Consider the following 17,778-nt stretch of genomic DNA (forward strand, 5'->3'; position numbering starts at 1 on the left):
CGGGCGGGAGGTTTGAGTTGAGCCTCCCCGAGAGAGGCAGCGCCCACACACCCGGGCTGTGGGTTCCTGTCCCCACCTCCCAACTTGGAAACTTGGGAGAGGCCCCTAAGACGCGGCAAGACACCGGGGATGGGAGCTGGACCCTGGAGGCCCCAGGCAAAATCGCTGATGCAGCTCCGGGCCCAAGATGAGGGGGAGGGTCTGTGTGCTTGCCGGGAGCGTCTCTAGCTTTTGCGGGACAGATGCGCCGACGTGCTGTGCGGAGAACGAGCAGGGGGGTGGGGGGGCGAGGGGAGGCTGTGGGTGGGGGGAAGGAGTATGTTTAAAGACCGGCAGGCGATTCCCGCCCAGGATGCGGCACTCCGAGCTCAGTTTGTCCTTCCCACCCTGTGTACAGACTGCAGCTGTACTTAATGCAGAGCGCCCCCCCCCTTGTGTTAACAGCCCCGCCACCAGCATCATGGCTTATGTGGTGGAATTGAGGGGGCAGCCCAGACCTGGGAGCGCAGACTCGCTCTCTACTAGGCTGTCGTTTGTTACTGGTCCAATTCGGTACACTCATCCTGGACCGATGGGCCTTATCCCCAACCAGAAAATAACGTTTTCTGTTGGTGGTTGGGGACGCCTAAGAGAAACACGCTCAGATTTGGGAGGGCATCTAAGCCTGTGAGGTTCCATATACCCTCCTGTCCAGGTACTCTCAGATGCAGGAACTGTAAAAGAGGTGTCAGTTTCCAGTTTTCTTTCACTCACCCACTTCTCCATACATCTTTCTTCCTCTCTTCCAGGCTCTGGTGCTTCGCCCCCAACTTTAAACTGAGTTTTGGCATGTGGCCCAGACCCACTAGGGTTCTGCCTCAGCAGTCTATAAGAGGTCGCCATCCAGGCCTTTCAGGCCCACGCGGCTCTTTCCAAGGGCTCTGCCTGGATTCAGTCAGTTTTGAGGAGAGAAGTGCCAAGGTATGCCTGGACCCCCAGGGCCACAGGCCTGTTCAGTGAACGTGGGGCTTTCTATGTAGTTTCCCCAAGAGGTGATCAGAGGGTACCCCTTGGCTTGGGGGAGAGGAATCAGGCAGTATACTACAAACAATGCCCCTTGTGGATTGCTAGTATCATGGCTCAGTGTTAATCACTTTTTAAAAGACCTACCACACAACACTTGATCTCTCTTTGCCAAATAGCCAGTAAACAGTTGTGACCTGGTGGGAGAGGGAGAGAAGCAGAGATCTGTGGCTGAACACACAGTGCTGGCTGATTTGCCAGGCACCAGAGTCCCAATCCAAGCACGATTTCTGGCCAGTTTACAACAGTCTCCTTCTCCCCAATATCTTCCTTGCAGGGAAAATAGAACCATTCTCCCCTAATCCTCTCTTGGATAGTGGTAATTCGCCCTTCTGAAACTCACCCATCTGATCATTCATTTTGGCTTTTTGTTAAGTCCTACTTGAACAAAGATAGCCTTGTAAATAGGTTTAAAAAATCCTCTTCAAGAGCTGTGAGACACTACAAATGACTAGATATGTCTACAACTTCTCTGTCATTCCTCTTCCTTACCCCGAAATAATTAAAAACGGTGTGATTCTGTTTAGAGAGACCACAGGCAGAAATAACCCCTTTTTATCAAGCCCATCTGGAGGGATGAACATGCCTGCAATCATTGGGAGAAAGGTCATTCCCTCTGATCTTGCTGCAGACCTTTCCCAAAGAGCTTATTTTAAAGGTGCCAAATCAATTAGTCTCCCTTGGCATGAGATTAAGGCCAGGAAAGAAGGCAGTTGAAGAAGATGTATTTAAAATGGTCTTGCACAGATCCTTTAGAGGAACGAGGTGGGGGGAGAAGAGAGGCGCAGAAATGACCACCTATGTCTTTAAAATGTTTAAAACCCAACATTAAATTGTTTAAGAAACACATGCACACAACCTTAACCTATCTCAGAAATAGCCCTCTTCCTTCCCCAAGATTGCACTCAGTCGGCATTATGCCTGTCCAGCTGTAAAAGTTCTGCCTTTGTTAATATGAAAACAGGGGTGGAAAGGCCAAGTTGGGAGTCCCGCTTCTGCTGAACCCCCTGTTCCTAGCCTGCTTATATAGTTGAACCCTGCATCCAGCAGGCCTGGGAGCTCACTATCATTCCAGTAGTCTAGGCATTTCTTCTTTGTAAAAATGCCCAGTGATAAGTTTCAGACATGCTTTACCTTAGTGAACACTTTAGTTTTCTATTCCAGATCGGTCACTTAAAGCACATGTTTGGGGGGGGGGGAGAGAAAGAGATAAAGAAAACCCTTTCTTTCCCAGCTAGAGGGCCCAGGGCTAGCATAGAAGGGAGCATTGTGGGAGAACAGCACTGACCTTTTGATGCAAATCAAGCCTTTTTAGAGGAGGCAAAATGACAATCATTCCTAGTACCTCGTGAAGTTCCGGCCAAATATTTACTTTTTGTAAAAAACAAACAATAAAACAAAACAAAAAACCGAAGCCTTGTTATCTACATGCATGTATGGGGGGAAAAAAGGCCTGAAGACTTTTATGTCACAAAATATATTTCTTTATTTTAAATACTTAACTTGAATGAAGAATAACTGCATGGCTATTATTCCCAGCAATAAGGTGTTGGGCTGGGATGGAAAGTTGAAGTTTTGAAATGAGTTTGAAAATGTTAGAACTGCTAGAGAACTCTAACAATACAATCAACTGCTCTATATAATCGCTTCCCTTAATAGTTACCTGTCAGAACACCTTTTTTCATTTACTAAAGGATTAGCCTATCAGAAGTAGGTCTGAATTGGACATTTCACTGACTAAAGACTGTTCGAATATGTTTAAGTCTTTAATGTCACTTTCTCCACTGCCTCTAAGATAAACTAGTGGAAAAGGGTAACTATAACTGCAATTGTATTTACCTATCAGAAGGTTGATCTAAATAATGAAGCTAACATTTCCTTCTGAACTGTCAGTAGAAAGATAGGTTTATTACAGCATCCTCCATCAGTGAATCAAGAGAGAGTTTAGGTAAAGTTTAAAAGAAAAAGAATGGGCATGGAATACTACTGTAGATGCCAACTTCCCAGAGCCGTCAAGTCAATGATTACACCCTTTTATCATGCGATGTATATCTCACTTACCCATTTCAGAGGTGGAAAATAAACCTAGTCCATCTCCCGGAGGAGTTAATAAAGTATTCCAAATGCACGATCTAACAAAACTCGGGGATGGTTCCATGTTTTATTGTTAACCCCTTGCATGAAATCTTCTGAGGCTGAACAGAAACAGGAAAGGGCTTTTGTGTTAGTTGATCCTTGGCTATTCTAGGGCTCAGGTTGGTGTGAATGGGATGAGGAGGTCACTTGAAATCTCCTTTTATCTACTCTTATTTTCTCTCTGGATCAGCAGCTTTGAATAGACATCATCTAATCGCTCTTAATGGGATGAAACTATGGGAGCAAACGAAGAAAATGCCTTTCCTCTAGAAGTGAATACATGTGTTCGGACAGCTAGCTGAGCTTGCCTAGAAGTGAGTCCACATGTGCTTAACGACTTTTCAGGGTGCGCTGCCTGTGTCTGTAACGGTTTCTCACCTATTCTGGGGGTAGTGTGCTTGGGTAGGTTATTTTGCCCTCAGGGTTAAGTATGCTTACACGTCTACATGGGGATTCTCCATGAAGGCTAGAGGACACTTTGAGCTGTCCCTTTCCTCAGCTTTTTCTTGTCCCCACACTCTAAGATGTCCTATTGCAGTCTTGCAAGAGGGCAAATGGCTGAGAACCCGATGGGATGGATGGGCAGTCTCTTAGTGAAGACATCTTATTTCCTTTCCATTTTCAACTGGAAGGCCCAGTGACAGGAGGCTTTCTCTTCAGAGGGTAGAGATTGTGTGGCAGAGGGAAGTGATGGGGTAAGACAGAGACCTTTACTTTCAGCCCCCCCACCCAGAGTTCATCTTTTTGTTTTCCTTCCAATTAAAGTGGTTAAAACACATTAAACAAGACTGTGGCTTTAAACATGTAAATGTTCTTCTTGCTCTAGATACACATCTCTAAATTCGTGAAGCTGAGCAATTAATTACAATGTATTGGAATTGGAATTCTTTTAGTAAGTGTTATATGCTGCCTAAAATATCATCTCCCTTAGGCTTTACTATATTAACTTCAAAAAAGAGGACTCCTCTCTTGTATTAAATATGACTGGCAGTCCCCAAAAGGACATTTGATTTTCAGGATGGAAAGCACAGTATTTTACTTTCGAAGAAGTATCTTCATCCCTCCCCCACGCTCTCCTAAGTAATGTTCACATTGCTCAGAGCCTGGGACACTTCAGCTGTAAATTCCTTTAAGGGAATACTTGGTTGCCAGGGCTACAGGTTCTCATCTTAACCTGTCAGCCTCCCCACCCCCTGCTCCAGATCGCTGCGACCCTGGGCTGTCAAGACTGGGCCCTTGAGCACTCCCCCCTTACTTATCCCCCACTAGCAGTTCCAAAGTTCGAGGTTGGATGGGGAGGATTAATCCCTCTTTAACTCCTCTCCTTCCCGCCCTCAATTCTGAATCCCAACGGATCCGTTTCCCCGCGTTTCATGGTGAATGGGAGCGTAGGAGCCGCCCTGTCCAATAAAGATTAAATTAAGTAGAAGAATCCCAGCCGCTGGATATGTGGAAGCTCCGGTGGGGCGTCAAACCGACGTTTAACACATTTTTTCCACTCACTGTGCACAAATCCTGGACCTGTTGGGCTTAACTTTAGAAAGGAAGGAAGACAGAAAGATAAGGATGAAAGGAGAAAAAACGCGGGGAAGAAGCCAAGACAGAACGTCTCGGAGAAAGCCCACTTTTAAGGGGGAAGTGGTTTTGCACTCAAAGCGGCTGAAGACAGGGTCGAGGCGTTCAGCTATTTCCAGGCTTCTTTCTCTGACCATCAGGGAGGCTCCTTTCCGGGAGCCCTCAGAGGCTTCGGAACTTGCGGGCTGACTACATTAGTATCTTGGAGATGGGGTGGTGCCCAGGGTCATATCTGAGGATCTGAGATGAGAGCCTCAAACACAATCTAGTTGCTTTTCCTATGTTGCCTTATTATTATTATTTTGAATTCAAGGTTTCAGTAACACAAACTAAACAGTGTCCTCCAGTTGCTGCCCAGCAGGAGAAACAATGGATTTCTCGAGAGGCGTTCAGCGCATCGGACACTGACCTTGTAGCTGAGACCAGGCCAGACCCTCCTAGCCAGGGAGCCAGTCCGGTTTTTAAAATATGGGTTCCTTACTCCCATCTGCTTCCTAGTCCCTGCTCACACCACCGTCAGGAGGGGCAAAAGGCAACTCCCCCCGTGGCAAGGACTCGTCCATGCAAATGCAACACGGAATAAATTAACCTCAAACCAGCTAGTTGGGGTGTAGTAGTTTAGCAGGACTAATTGCAGACAATGGAGCTGAAATGACTTTTCCAATTAGCTGCTGGTTGGAGTTTAGTTGGAGGAACTGTCAGCTCCAACGATGGGTAATTGCTTTATTGCTCACAAAACTATCATCTATTTAGAACATATGTGCTAATTACTCTGGATGGGCGTCGAAAAAGAGACCATAAATCTAATAGCACTTTAAAAAGTCTATGGTGCTTGTAAGCAACCCCAGTCCCTTGCATATTCGCTCCTGCTCAGGTTGGCCATGATAGATGGCTGTCTTTTAGGAAAGCAAAGGTTTGTACTTGAGGCGCCGACAGGATGCTCTGGTCAAATCGCGTGCCAGAGAGCTAGCGTCCCGCGCCTGCTGTGCCGGGGCGATAAATCACTGTCATCAAAACTGGTCCTCTCCTTAGCTGCGCACTTTTTTTTTTTCACTTTCGCAAAAAAAAGATTACCTCAGAAATCTTTTAATTGGATTATACTGGGAAATTAATCTCCTTTAGCCTTGGCTAAATTTATTGTGGCCAGCGTCAGGAGGAAAGCCTCACACCTGCAGAGAGGGCCATGGCGCCTTGCTCTCTGCGTTCCTGCACCCTCCAGGGTCTCCCAGCTGCGTGCGTGCGGCAGCCCCAGCTCTCTTTACCTCCCGGTGGTTGGGGTGAGGAAAGGTGAAAACACGTCTGGATGGACAGCCAAGGCTGACCCCAGTGAATCCTCTCTGTCCGGAATGTCACATTTTGGTCCCGGATTCCCTAGCCCCACTTGCGGTATCTCTACAGGACCGCGCCGCCATAAATTTGGGGGTTACTGGACAAGGAGGCTAACGTGTGGGAGGAGGCGGCGGGATGTGGCTAAGGAGGCCTATTAGCCAAATCACTTTTCCCTCTTTGAATCTCAAGCAGAGGCTTGGGGCCTTGGAACCCTCTCCACTCCAGACTCTAGTTTTCTGCCCTAAAACCGCGCGGCTTACTCTTGGGGTCTTCCCAGATAGGGCCCTGCCTCCCGCATCTTCCGGGCTCCTCCTCGAGCCCCCGAGCATTGTCAGGCGGCGCCTTCCCATCCTGCACCAATGCCCTGCGCATGCAGCTTGGCCCTCGGGGGCTGGGGTAACCTCTGGACGCGGCGGGCCTGGCCCAGCCGACCGCGCCGCTCCGCGGGAGGTGACAAACATCTGCCTGCAACGGGATACCTACTTTTGCAGCTCAATTTAGCTCTTAATAGCAGCCCTCTGAGGTGTGGTTAATTGATGGGGATAAAGGCGTAATGACTTGACGAGGAGACGCCAATGATCCTTTAATATACTTTTAAAAGAACAACCTCCACCGCAAACACCGGCGAAGCACTGCTCGGAGGTGTGTGTGTGTGTGTGGATTGGAGGAGGGGGAGTGTGTGTGGGGGGGGGGGGGGGGGGTGTGTGGGTTGGGGGGGGGGGGCAGGCTGGGATCCCAAGGCAGGAAAAGCCGCTCAGGCGCTGTTTCTACCTGGAGGCGTCAGTGCGGGGTGAGCCCTGGCTCGCGGGACTGGGCTCTCAGGAGCCGCCAGGCACTCAGCTTAGGTTGGCAGGGGGTGTCTTGGGTCAGCGTAATCGCAGCGGGGCGACGGCTGACAGGTGACTCCGTTGATTAGATGGAGAGGATGCTGCCCACCCCGGCAGTCATGCTCCCCCACCCCCACCCCACCAGCACTGTTCTGCCCCGGGTTAGTTCCCCAGTGCCTGGAGCCTCCGCCGGCTGGCCATGCCCGGTTGAAACCTGAGCGAACTGGCCAAGTGGCGGTACTCGGCGGGGACGGCCGGGTCCCGCCTTTTGGACAACCTCACAGCTACCCCAGAAGCTGGGGAAAGAGAGGCACGTGTTGTCGTGGAGTTGTGTGTGTGTGATCACCCCGAAAACTCAGTGCAAGAGCCCAGCAACCCTGAGCACAAGGCCATGTGTGTGCAGGCTCTGTCCAGACCCTGGTGAGAACAGTGTGTACCGGCGCAGGAGCTCCGTCCTGCCGCGAGGTCACAACGGGCCCCGCCCTCCACTCACCCAGCCCTCTGCCCACCGCTCTCCCCGCAGCACCTTCCTTTGCTCCCATGTGTTTGAGTCCTTAGAAGGTCAAAGGAGAGTTTTATGCGGCGCAAGCTTGGAACCTAGGTTCATACAAGCCCGGGGTGGGGAGAGGGTGCAGAAAAAGCATAAAACAAACCTAAAACCATAGGAACGTCTTTTCTCTTTGTTGAGGGAAACCCCCTCCGGTGCTGGCTGAGCGTCCCTAGAAGTATTCGCAAATCTCCAGCATTACTGCTTGGAGAAGGATAACCTTGATGCTGCAGGTTCGCGCTCCCTCTGGAAGCGGGAGGAGAAATGACTCTGGTCACCGTTCATATTTTATTGCGCGGAGCCATCGCAGCCACCATCCGTCTCCCTGCTTGAGCTCATTAGCAGGGAAGAAAAAGTCCCCAGAAACTTGGTTTCCCCCCCAAATTTCCGGCGGAGAATGTGTGCATTGTCAAAAGGCAAGGAACCCTCTGGGTCGAAGGATGGCGGGGTGGGGGGCCCGGAATAACCAACAACAACGCCATTAAGAGGCCTAACTTGCAAAGTGCGCCTGCCTTGGTGGGGGTCAGTACGCCCACCCCTACTGTTTAACCGCATCTAGTGTGGTTCTGCCCGCCGCGCATCGCTGGGGAATCAAGATTCACGGCCCACAGCCGTCGAGCGCCGCCCCCATCCTCAGCCCGAGCCGAGGGGGCGGCGGGCCGGCTTCCATGGCCAGAGCCTGTGTCAGGGCCAGGGCCTGGGCGCCGGATGGCGTCCTTGACCCTAAAGGCAGGCAGGCAGTTCCTTCTAGCGAGTAAGCTCGAGGCGCTCCCAGAGGCCTGCTGCCTTTGGGTCGCCGGGGATGCGAGGTGCTCAGGTGCCGGAGGAGGCGCCTTGTGCGCCCGGGCGCTGGGAGCACCGCGGCCCAAGGCTGTTGCGGGCCCCCAGGGGGCACCAGCTCCAATCCGACTCTGGCCCCATCGCGGTCAAGGGCCCTCGTTCTCACACGTCTCCCCACAACCCTCACCCCTAACCATCGCTTCCTTGGGAACGACTTCTCCACGCGGCGAACCAGGCTCCCTCGCAGGCCCGCCCCCAGCCCTTCCCTCGAGGTCGGAGCCGGGTCCCCAGCGCGGCCCAGCGGGAGCGGCTCCGGAAGCGAGGCCCACATCCGGGCACCGAGCCCCGCGCTCGACGGAAGTGAGCGCCCCGTGCGGCCAGCGGTGTCAGCCGCCACCTCGCGCGCCGCGGACTCGTCGGACTGACTGCGAGGGCAGCGCAGCGCCCAGGCCAAGGCCTCTTGCACTCGGAAGCCTCCAACCCGGTGTGCGGGCGCGCGGAAGTGAGAAAGGCCCGGGGAAGGCCCCCGAAGGAGGCCGCGCCCGGCCTGGGAGTGGCGCGCGCTCCCCCAGCGCCGGGTTCGCGTCCCGGGTCTCCGCGGGCAGTTGGCGTCCTCTGGGTTCAGCGCAGCCAACCTTTTCACAGAGGCCCCGAGGGGGAGTGTGAGGTCACCTCTTCTAGTGCTGCTGGGTCCAGAGACCCCCGGGCCCGCTAGCAAAGTCGCTTTTGCAAATCTCGCCGCCCTTCGCTCCGTGGGAAGCATTTAGCTTTGCAGCTCACTGAGGCTGCCCGTCAGTTTACCCTGCCCGTGTTGGGCCGGGGATGGTAGGAGCCCCAAGCCCGATTTTCTAGTTTAAGGAGGAGCTTGATCTCTAGTCGCTGGGAAGTCAGTGGGAATTAACTTTGTGGCCTTCGGGCGTTTTTGAAAACATCCATCTACGAGGCAGGAACAGCACAGGGAAACTGCTGTGTATTTCATAAAAAAGACCTTGGGAACCAATATCTGAAAGCCTTTCTCTCGCTCTCTTTTTCTCCCAGAGATTTGCTTTATAATCTCGCACATTTGAGTTGTTGGTACGTATCTCGCCACCAGTGTACTGAAACGTATCTTCCTTCAGACAGGGATTGAGAAACGGAAATACCACCACCCTCCAGCCAAACTCTTGTGAGGACTGATTGCAGGGGAATTGTGCTCCAGATGTTTCACTAGAGGCGCTGCAAGTGTGAGCAGGTAATGTGGAGAAGAGTGACATTGTTAACAGCATCTAATTAACAATGACTTCATTTGATTGGAAGGATGAAAAAGCCTTTTTAAATCAATCCAGATTCACTGGCCTAAACTCAACCAATTTATAAATATGGAGCCTGACTGAGGTCTGCTTTCTTTCAAGGATGTCATCTTAGGGGTAATAGCGTAGGTGAAGTCATTTGGTTACACTGTGGAAACTTTTATAGTGCCTTCCTTGGGAATTTAATTCAGTGCTTCTTCATTTTATTAGGAACAGACTGACTCCATCAACTGTGCTCTCCCTGTTTAGAGACAAGACTGCTTGAAGCAATTAGGTCCACCAATTAGCATAGTTTTACTGACCCCAGCAGCAGCACTGCTCCTTAGATTGTCCGTTTCTTCAAAGTCAGAGAAAAACTGGAGCACAACATGCTTCCCAGGTGTCCAGGTTGGGGAAATACACCCACAAGCAGGGTAGCGCAGCAGGAGAAAAAGCTTTCTGATAGTCCCTGTGTGTTCCAGCAACTTTGGTGGAGATTATTTTTACCTCCCATCTTCTGATTCTATATCTTTGACATAGCCTTTAAAACCTCTCTTGATTGCACTTTAATTGTCTTTTAAGAAAGTGAATTTTCATCTTCCTTTTCTGCCCAGCATGCTAAAGATGCTGTGGACAATGCTAGGGGGCCAGAGAGTTGAAATCGCTCATGGGCTCCTTGAAGCTCTGTTAGGTGACAGGCAAGGGTGTCAGGGTTTCGGGGTGGTGGTGGTGGTGGTGGCTGTGCAGGAGGCCAGAAGATAGATGTGTCACTGCTTTCCCTGGTTTTGAAGATATGCCTGGAAGGCTTTGCTGCAACCTCCTCACAGTTATCTTGATCAGCTGGTGGACACTGCTTTTAGTAGAAGGAAATGTCTGCGGCCCACAGCAGTCTGGGAAAGGAGAGATCTTTGCTCTTGTCACTGTCACAGGCAGAGGGGTAGATATATGTGTGGCTTTCTCCTTTAAAATATGAGAGTGTTCAAAAAGTTTGTAGAAAAATGGAATTAAAGGAGAATGGAATTTTTCCACAAACATTTTGAAGCTCCTTCACCTAATTCCTCTGTAAGATTTCACTAGATTAAACTGCTGACAGTTCATCAGTAGCAGCAACAATGTAATTCCCCTAGCCTTATTAAATCAATAAATACTAGATCCATGTATTGAATTAAAAATGCATCAGCATGGACAGGAATTGCAATCATACTGCTGTGGACCTAAGAATCGAAGATGCCACTCAAAAATGGACCACTTAGCATTTATTTAATCTTCTTTCTCTGTTCTTGATCTATGATGAGATATTCTGAGGTTTAAACCTTGCAGGACGACTTGTGACAGTTTTGTTGTTGTTTGCATGCTCATTTGTTTATTTCTTGAAAAAAAAATGCTCGGACTAATTCGTCACATTTAACCATGGAAATGGTACATTACATTTAATAGTACGAGTGCACCCTGACCTTGTAGTTCTTGTTTTTCATCTGGGGAATTTACTTCACCCTTACTCTTCTAAGACCGGCTCAAGTGCATACATTTCTACAGAGGCTTAAATAAACATAGATACATGTTTTGTTCTATATTAGCAAATAGAAACAGCATAATACACTCATATGTTGCTGTGCATTGACCACAAAATTTTATTTTAAAAGATCTTTTAGCACTATATGATAAGTTAAAGACTTATTTATAATTTTTGAGCAAGTTGTTCACTTACTTGTAGTTTGATTTGCTGATTGGAATTTATACCATAAGCGAGGAAACAAAAAAGTCCAGTCTTTAAATTTAACAAAGAAATTTGGAAGTTACACACATCTTAAGTAGTTTAATTCTCTGTGTGAAAACCATGTGTTACCAGGAACTGGCCAGTTAAGGTGTAGATTAGTAGGCAAATTTGCAGTAGTAAATCACTACTGAACACAGGAAATGTGTTTAATACATGGAAATTGAATGGGAAAAGTAATATTACTGTAGCCAGATATTTGCCCATACTGATTAACGATGCTAATTATTTAAAAACATTCATCCCCCATTGATGTCAGCCAGCACAAACAGTACTGAATTTGAAGATAGAGTCACTGGCCCTTGGGTTCACCACACTGTGGAAGAAAAATCTTTATTTGACGAAATAGGCAATCAACTGAAATCTATCCTCTTTAAATAAACTGATTCCTCAGTATTTTCCCAGTGTTGGTGTAAGTTGTTGTCTGTGATGTCCCCTAGGGCTCTTTCTTGCGCTCTGATTTGGTATATAAAAGCAGCCCTGAATGATGGATTACTGTGTCATTGCAGCCTGTGCAGGATTAATTTGTTTCATTGATTTCTCTTTAGGCAGATTGCCAGAATTTGCTGCTTCCCACCTTTCCTCAAGACTTCTAGCAGTAATAGACAGTAATAGCCTAAGACAAATCAGCTCCTTTTTCAAAAAGCAGAATCATGAAATCAGGGGTACTGAGATAGCTATGACAAACTTTGAAAATTTTTACTGAGAGCAATTAATAGACTATTTGCTCTTTATGGAAAAATCCCTTTGACTTGATTATTTAAAATAATTCATATTAGTAGATCTTAAGCATTTATACTGTTTGCCCCATAAACTAATTTATTCTGTTTATAAGGATACTGTTTGATTCCAGGGGCAGAAAAAGCAGCCTATGTGGGTGACCGATACTTTTTTGCTACTGGATTTCAGAATCGTACATACAACATGCCAACACGACTGAAGTCTGTCTGTCTATAGCTACATATAGAATCATTTGATCCAAAGTATTTTGAGAAACTTTGGGTAAGGATGGGCTTTTTCAGAGGAAAGAAATTAACTTGCTTAAAGAAAAAAAATTAAAATTTTAAACAAAAAAAATTTAATTGATTTATTTTCAAATTAAGAAGTAATATCCTGCTTATCTCAGGGAGTTTTAAAATGGAAAATGACACTTTTTTGTATATTTATTTAACTGCAGGTACCATTTTGTAACCTGCTCAATAGTGACTAATTTACGCATAATTAAAATTATTGAAGCAACTTAACTTGGCTTTATGATGTTATAACACATAATTTAATTAATTGTTGCTCAACTATTTGAGAGTTAGGTTTCTAAGTTTTTGAATAAAATTGGGGTGAATAGCATTTAAAAGAAATCTTTAATCATCCTTCTGGTTATTTCCATACAATCTATTATAAGAAAAGAAATTACTTTCACTTAGGATATAGACTTTTAAAAATGTTCTTACAATTGAATGACAAGATGTTTTCCAGAAAGGTTCTACCAGCGTGTACTGGTACTGTTTAAAATTTTTTTCTCTGTAGAGGCAGCATTCTAAATGATGTTACATTAGCAAAGAACATAGAATAATATTCTTTTCCTTGTGTTTGGAAAGAAGTGGTAGCATTTTGCATACACTTAGTCTCTCAGAAAGTGTTTCACCAATTGCAGATGTAAGTAGGCTGGTTATACAAATCTATTTGTTTCCCTTCTGTAGTGCTGAAAATTATATTGATTTAATGATCTCAAGTTATACTTCTTATGTAATTAGTTGTGTAGTAAAAACTAATATTGTCATGTGCTAATGTCTTCCCCTCTCTCAATTGTGCTAGGATAGCCCATGCAGCATCAGCAATTTGATGCTTTTTCTGTGCTTTTCTGAAAGGAAAAAGAAACATCTGTTTCCATTATAATGATAACAATTAAGTAGCTCTTGTGGTAGTATACAGTAAAAATATTTTGCTGAATGTTCTGTACTTTCCTGTTGCAAAATTCCAAAGATTTTATCACCACTTAATTTTCAGAGGTAAGCTTCATTTACAGGATTAGAAAGACCTTTGCTTACTTTAGGTAAATCATTGCTCTTCTTACTCATCTCTGTATAAACAAATAAATAACCCTGATGAATACATACTAGGTTTTCAGATGTGAATCTTGAATATATTTCTCTTACGCATATGTTTGGAGTAGAAATTACTAGTTCTCACTCAATAGTCTTCAGTAGGTTAATCATGCTACTAAGAGTACTGTGTATTTACAGTTAGTTTTGTTTTGTGCCCTTCTTGTACTTTTTCCACCTTACTATGATGGGAGATTGCGAATATGTGTATACATTTATACTCTGTTCTTTTCCCCCGAAAATGATAACAATTAAATAGTTGTGGTGGTAGTATACAGTAAATTATTTTATTGAATTACCTGTACTTTCCTTTTGCAAAATTGTAAAGATTTCATAAGCAGTTTTCAGTGGTGATTTCCATGTAGAGGTGCAGAAAGACCTTTCCCCACTGAGATTGCTTCAGAGACATGGTGACGCTTACCTTTTTAGCTCTGAAGGAGATTGCTTGAAACCACACATAAGGGTTTCCACTGACATCTAAAATTCAAGTGAAATGTTTTCATTTAAATGGAATTTTGGCTAAAGATGTTTTGGTCATTACTTTAAAAAAATGACTACAAATATTTCGGATTATATATGGTATACAAAGAAAAGTAAGCCACTTGGATCACAGACTCAGCCTGACAAATAAAATGTTACAAGCACCATTGCAGATCTTGCTGATTGCATTCCCTTATGGCTTCTTGAAGAGATAATCAGCATGATCCTAGGTTTAATGGTTATCCTTCTTGCTTTTTGGTCCTTTTCCCATAGTCTAGAAATTTGACCTAAGTGACTTCTCCTTTTAAATAAATGAATTAAAAAATGTTAAGGCTGAGGCTGCTGTTAAAATCCTTTTAGTCTAATCATCTTGTGACTAGACAGGTTTCTCTGCTTTACTATTGTCATCAGTGAAGTGAAGGGTGAGTCTGATGTCTTTAGCTATCAAAAAAAATTACATCTTGTTTTCGATATGAAACAAAACGACATCAGAGTCAGAGATGGTGAGTGATTTACTCAGGACTCTATAGTAAGTCACAGACAAGGAAGGAAGGAAACTCTGTTCTTTGGGCTTCCATTGAGGAACTCTTTAAAAAATTAATTGGGAGTTAATACATACATATATCATTCCATAGTTCAATCATGGAAAGCAGTAGTGTACAATTGCTACTATCATCAGTTTCCAAACATTCTTTTCCTGGACTCCTTGACATTGTCTCCCTTTTACCCCCCCCCCCCCCCCAGGCACTCTTTAATTCATTTCATATTGTCCGTCATCTCTGAATACTGACTGGTGGACTGTTGCCACAGCCTGTGATTAAAACTATCCACAGTCTTGTGCGATTTTGCTTTTAGCTGGGCAACAGAGAGAGAGAGAAAGTTTTTTTCTCGGAATACACACACCCACTTCAGAATATTACGTACACACGTAGATGTTTTCCCCTGAAGGGAAACACAGTGAAAGCGTGTCGGTCTGGAAGCTACTTGTGGATGAGAAGACTGTCCTTGCAGCGCTGACTTCTTTCAGCCTGTTCTAGGGAAAAAAGATACCTTTAGGTACCCTGAGATTTCCACTAGGCTTCTTACCTTACAGTTACCTTTCTAATCTGTTTAAGGTAAATAGAGGAGGGGGAAAAGGGTTGGCCATAAGCACAAGTCTTTTTTATATGCACATCTATCTAAATCCCAATATATTTTGGCAGTCAGGACTTTAACAAATGACCTTTTCCTTTCTGTGTAAGTATATGCTTATTGCCAAATCACAAATGACCTTACATTTGGAAATGAATTTGCTTCTTTGTTTTTATTTAGCTCCCAACTTACCAGTGCACTCCTGTGAAAACAGCTCAGATAATGTGAAGACATGTTTTAAAATCTCTTTGGAGAAAAACTCCATTCTAAAAATGGCAACATAGAATTACATGCAAGCACTTTCTCTCTCAGGTTTTCACTCTTACAAATTTAATTCATTCTTAGCTGAGATGACTAAGCCTGAGTCATAATATTCACACAGTGCCATGACTACCCTTCCCTATGGGAAATAGCCATATAACTGGAGGTTGGAGTTACATATCCTGTTATAACATAATCTTTTCCCAAATCTGTTTTCAAGATCAGAAAGTTAGTTAATAAATTATTTGTTTCCTTCTATAAATACAAACTCAGCAGCTTTTAATAGTAATAATCATTCTCTTTAGGAAGGTCAAAACTGCCAATAGTTTTATCAGTGCTATACACATTCTCTCAAGGTAGTTGTATTTTATCAAATCAGATAGCAACTTTATCTCAGTATTTTAGGTCTAATTTTGTGTACAGCAGCCACTAGTAGTAAAGTGCCCTAGTACATTTCCCCTGGGTTGGGGAGGAGTGGTCGGAGGTAAACAGGTACCAGTATTCTGTATCTTTTATTTAGGCATTGTGTTATTCATTCACACTTACCAAACGTTTTATTTCTTTTCTGTACCATTTGTATTTGGAAGGAAAGCTATTTTCTGAGTGAGAATATTTCAAAGAGTAATTCTTGCATATTGCAGCTTGTGGTGAACGTGTGTAATATGTAATGTAAAGAATTTAATACACGGTTGAATTGCTCCAGCAGGTAGATGAATCTGAAGAGAAAAAGTGTGGATAGTGGATACGATCCTGTGGTGAACAGATGTTTTTCCTCTGATTAGAATACGAACCGGAACAGTGGTGGTGAGATTACTGAAACTAAAATACCACACCACAGAAACTCAGACCATAAAAACCCCAGTGCGATGTAAGACTATATAGTTAATATCTAGTCTATATGTATTATATAACTGCTCTTAGTAAAAAGGTGGATAAGTGTTTATAGAAACAATAGCAAATGTCATAAACAAACAAACAACTTTTTTTGCCTGACACATTGCCAAGATTGTAGAGGCTTAAAATCTGCACCGATTTTACAGTTTTTAGTGACTTCACTTTAGAGGAAGTCAGAATTATTTAAACATTACTAGCATTGGATGTGAATTTAGTCAACACAACCAAGACATAATTTCCAGCGGTGACGTCAGAACTAGTCTATGAATAAAAGTAGGAAAAATTTCCTCCATCAGTGTTAGATTTTCACTTTGTAAAAACTTCATCATGTCTTATATTGAAGTCCCAGTTCTTTAAGATTTACGTGTTATTTTATTCTTAGGAGAATTATGTCTTTTGTGTACGTATTGTGCTTGAGGACTCCATAGTGAACACATGTATCAAGTTCTTGTCATACATAAAATCCCCTGAGTAGTGCAAACGGTCTGTGCTTGACGACTGACCTAAAGATGGAGCTTTCAGGGGTGCTGTGGAAGAAAGGCCTGGTGGTCTGTTCGTGGTAAGAATACAGACCCCTACCCTTATGGAGCAGTGCCCCTTATAACACACGGCTTCACCATGAGTCAGAAGCAACTTGGTGGCAACTTTTTCTTCTTGTTATGTTTAAGGCATGTGAGGCAAATAAAAACATAGTTCTTGCCCTCAGGATGATAATAATTACTTCTAAACCAGTAATTTAGCAGACTATATTTTCTTAATATTAGATATTCGTATGCTTTCTACTTGAGCCCTTAGTATCAGCTCCTCCTTTTTTCTCCTCCGTCCCCACTCCCCCCTCCCTCATGAACCCTTGATAACTTAGAAATTATTATGATTTTTGTCATATCTTATACTGTCCGACGTCGCCCTACACCCACTTTTCTATTGTCAATCCCCCAGGATGGAGGTTATATGTAGATCCTTGTAATCAGTTCCCCCTTGAGATGGCAGCAAATGTACAAATGTGCTTGACACAATGGATTATGTATGGATTGTGATAAAGTGTTGTATGAGCCCCAAATAAAATGATTACATTTAAAAAACCCCAACAAGATATTCATATGATTCTATTACTATTACCACATTGAGATTTTAAGAGAAAAAGAAAATCTATTTAGTTTTCCTTTGCTGTACTATTCATTAAAATCTTTTGAAAAGATTGTTGGGGTTGTAATTTTGGGCATAGCCAAAATTATCATGTTTAATGCAAAAGATTGTTGGAGTTGTAATTTTGGGGGTAGCCAAAATTACCATGTTTCATGCTGCCGTTTGTTGCTGTTGGGTTGATTCTGACTCACGGTGACCCCACATGTGCAGAAAACTGCTCTGTAAAATTTTCAAGGCTATGCATTTTGGGAAGCAGGTTGCTAGCCTTGTTTTCCCAGGAGTCTCTCAGTAGGTTGGCTGGAACTGCCAACCTTTTAATGAAGGTCAAGTGCTTAGCTGTTTGTACTGTCCAGGTACCATTTCAAGTACGGCATATGCTCGTGTATAAGCCGAGTTTTTCAGCACATTTTATTCAATTTTATTTATTTTTCTTTTTCTTTTTTAAGTAATCATTTTATTAGGGGCTCAT

General features: G+C 44.5%; 1 long non-coding RNA gene across 5 annotated transcripts in view; it reads left to right on the forward strand.

Moving 5' to 3' along the window:
- The window catches only part of LOC123521134, a 217,531-nt gene that overhangs the window by 2,149 nt on the left and 197,604 nt on the right, over window positions 1-17,778 (forward strand). For 3 of the 5 annotated variants that reach the window (XR_006679610.1, XR_006679613.1, XR_006679614.1), the window contains exon 1: window positions 9,302-9,487. This is a non-coding gene — a long non-coding RNA (uncharacterized LOC123521134). Of the gene's footprint in view, window positions 1-8,722; window positions 8,759-9,301; window positions 9,488-17,778 lie in introns of those variants that run through there. The other 2 variants (XR_006679612.1, XR_006679611.1) reach the window with 2 other exon arrangements.

Source organism: Echinops telfairi, unplaced genomic scaffold (assembly GCF_000313985.2).
Source record: "Echinops telfairi isolate 266 unplaced genomic scaffold, ASM31398v2 ScPeMD7_7469;HRSCAF=8507_1, whole genome shotgun sequence".
In the NCBI taxonomy this organism is placed as follows: Eukaryota; Metazoa; Chordata; class Mammalia; order Afrosoricida; family Tenrecidae; genus Echinops; species Echinops telfairi.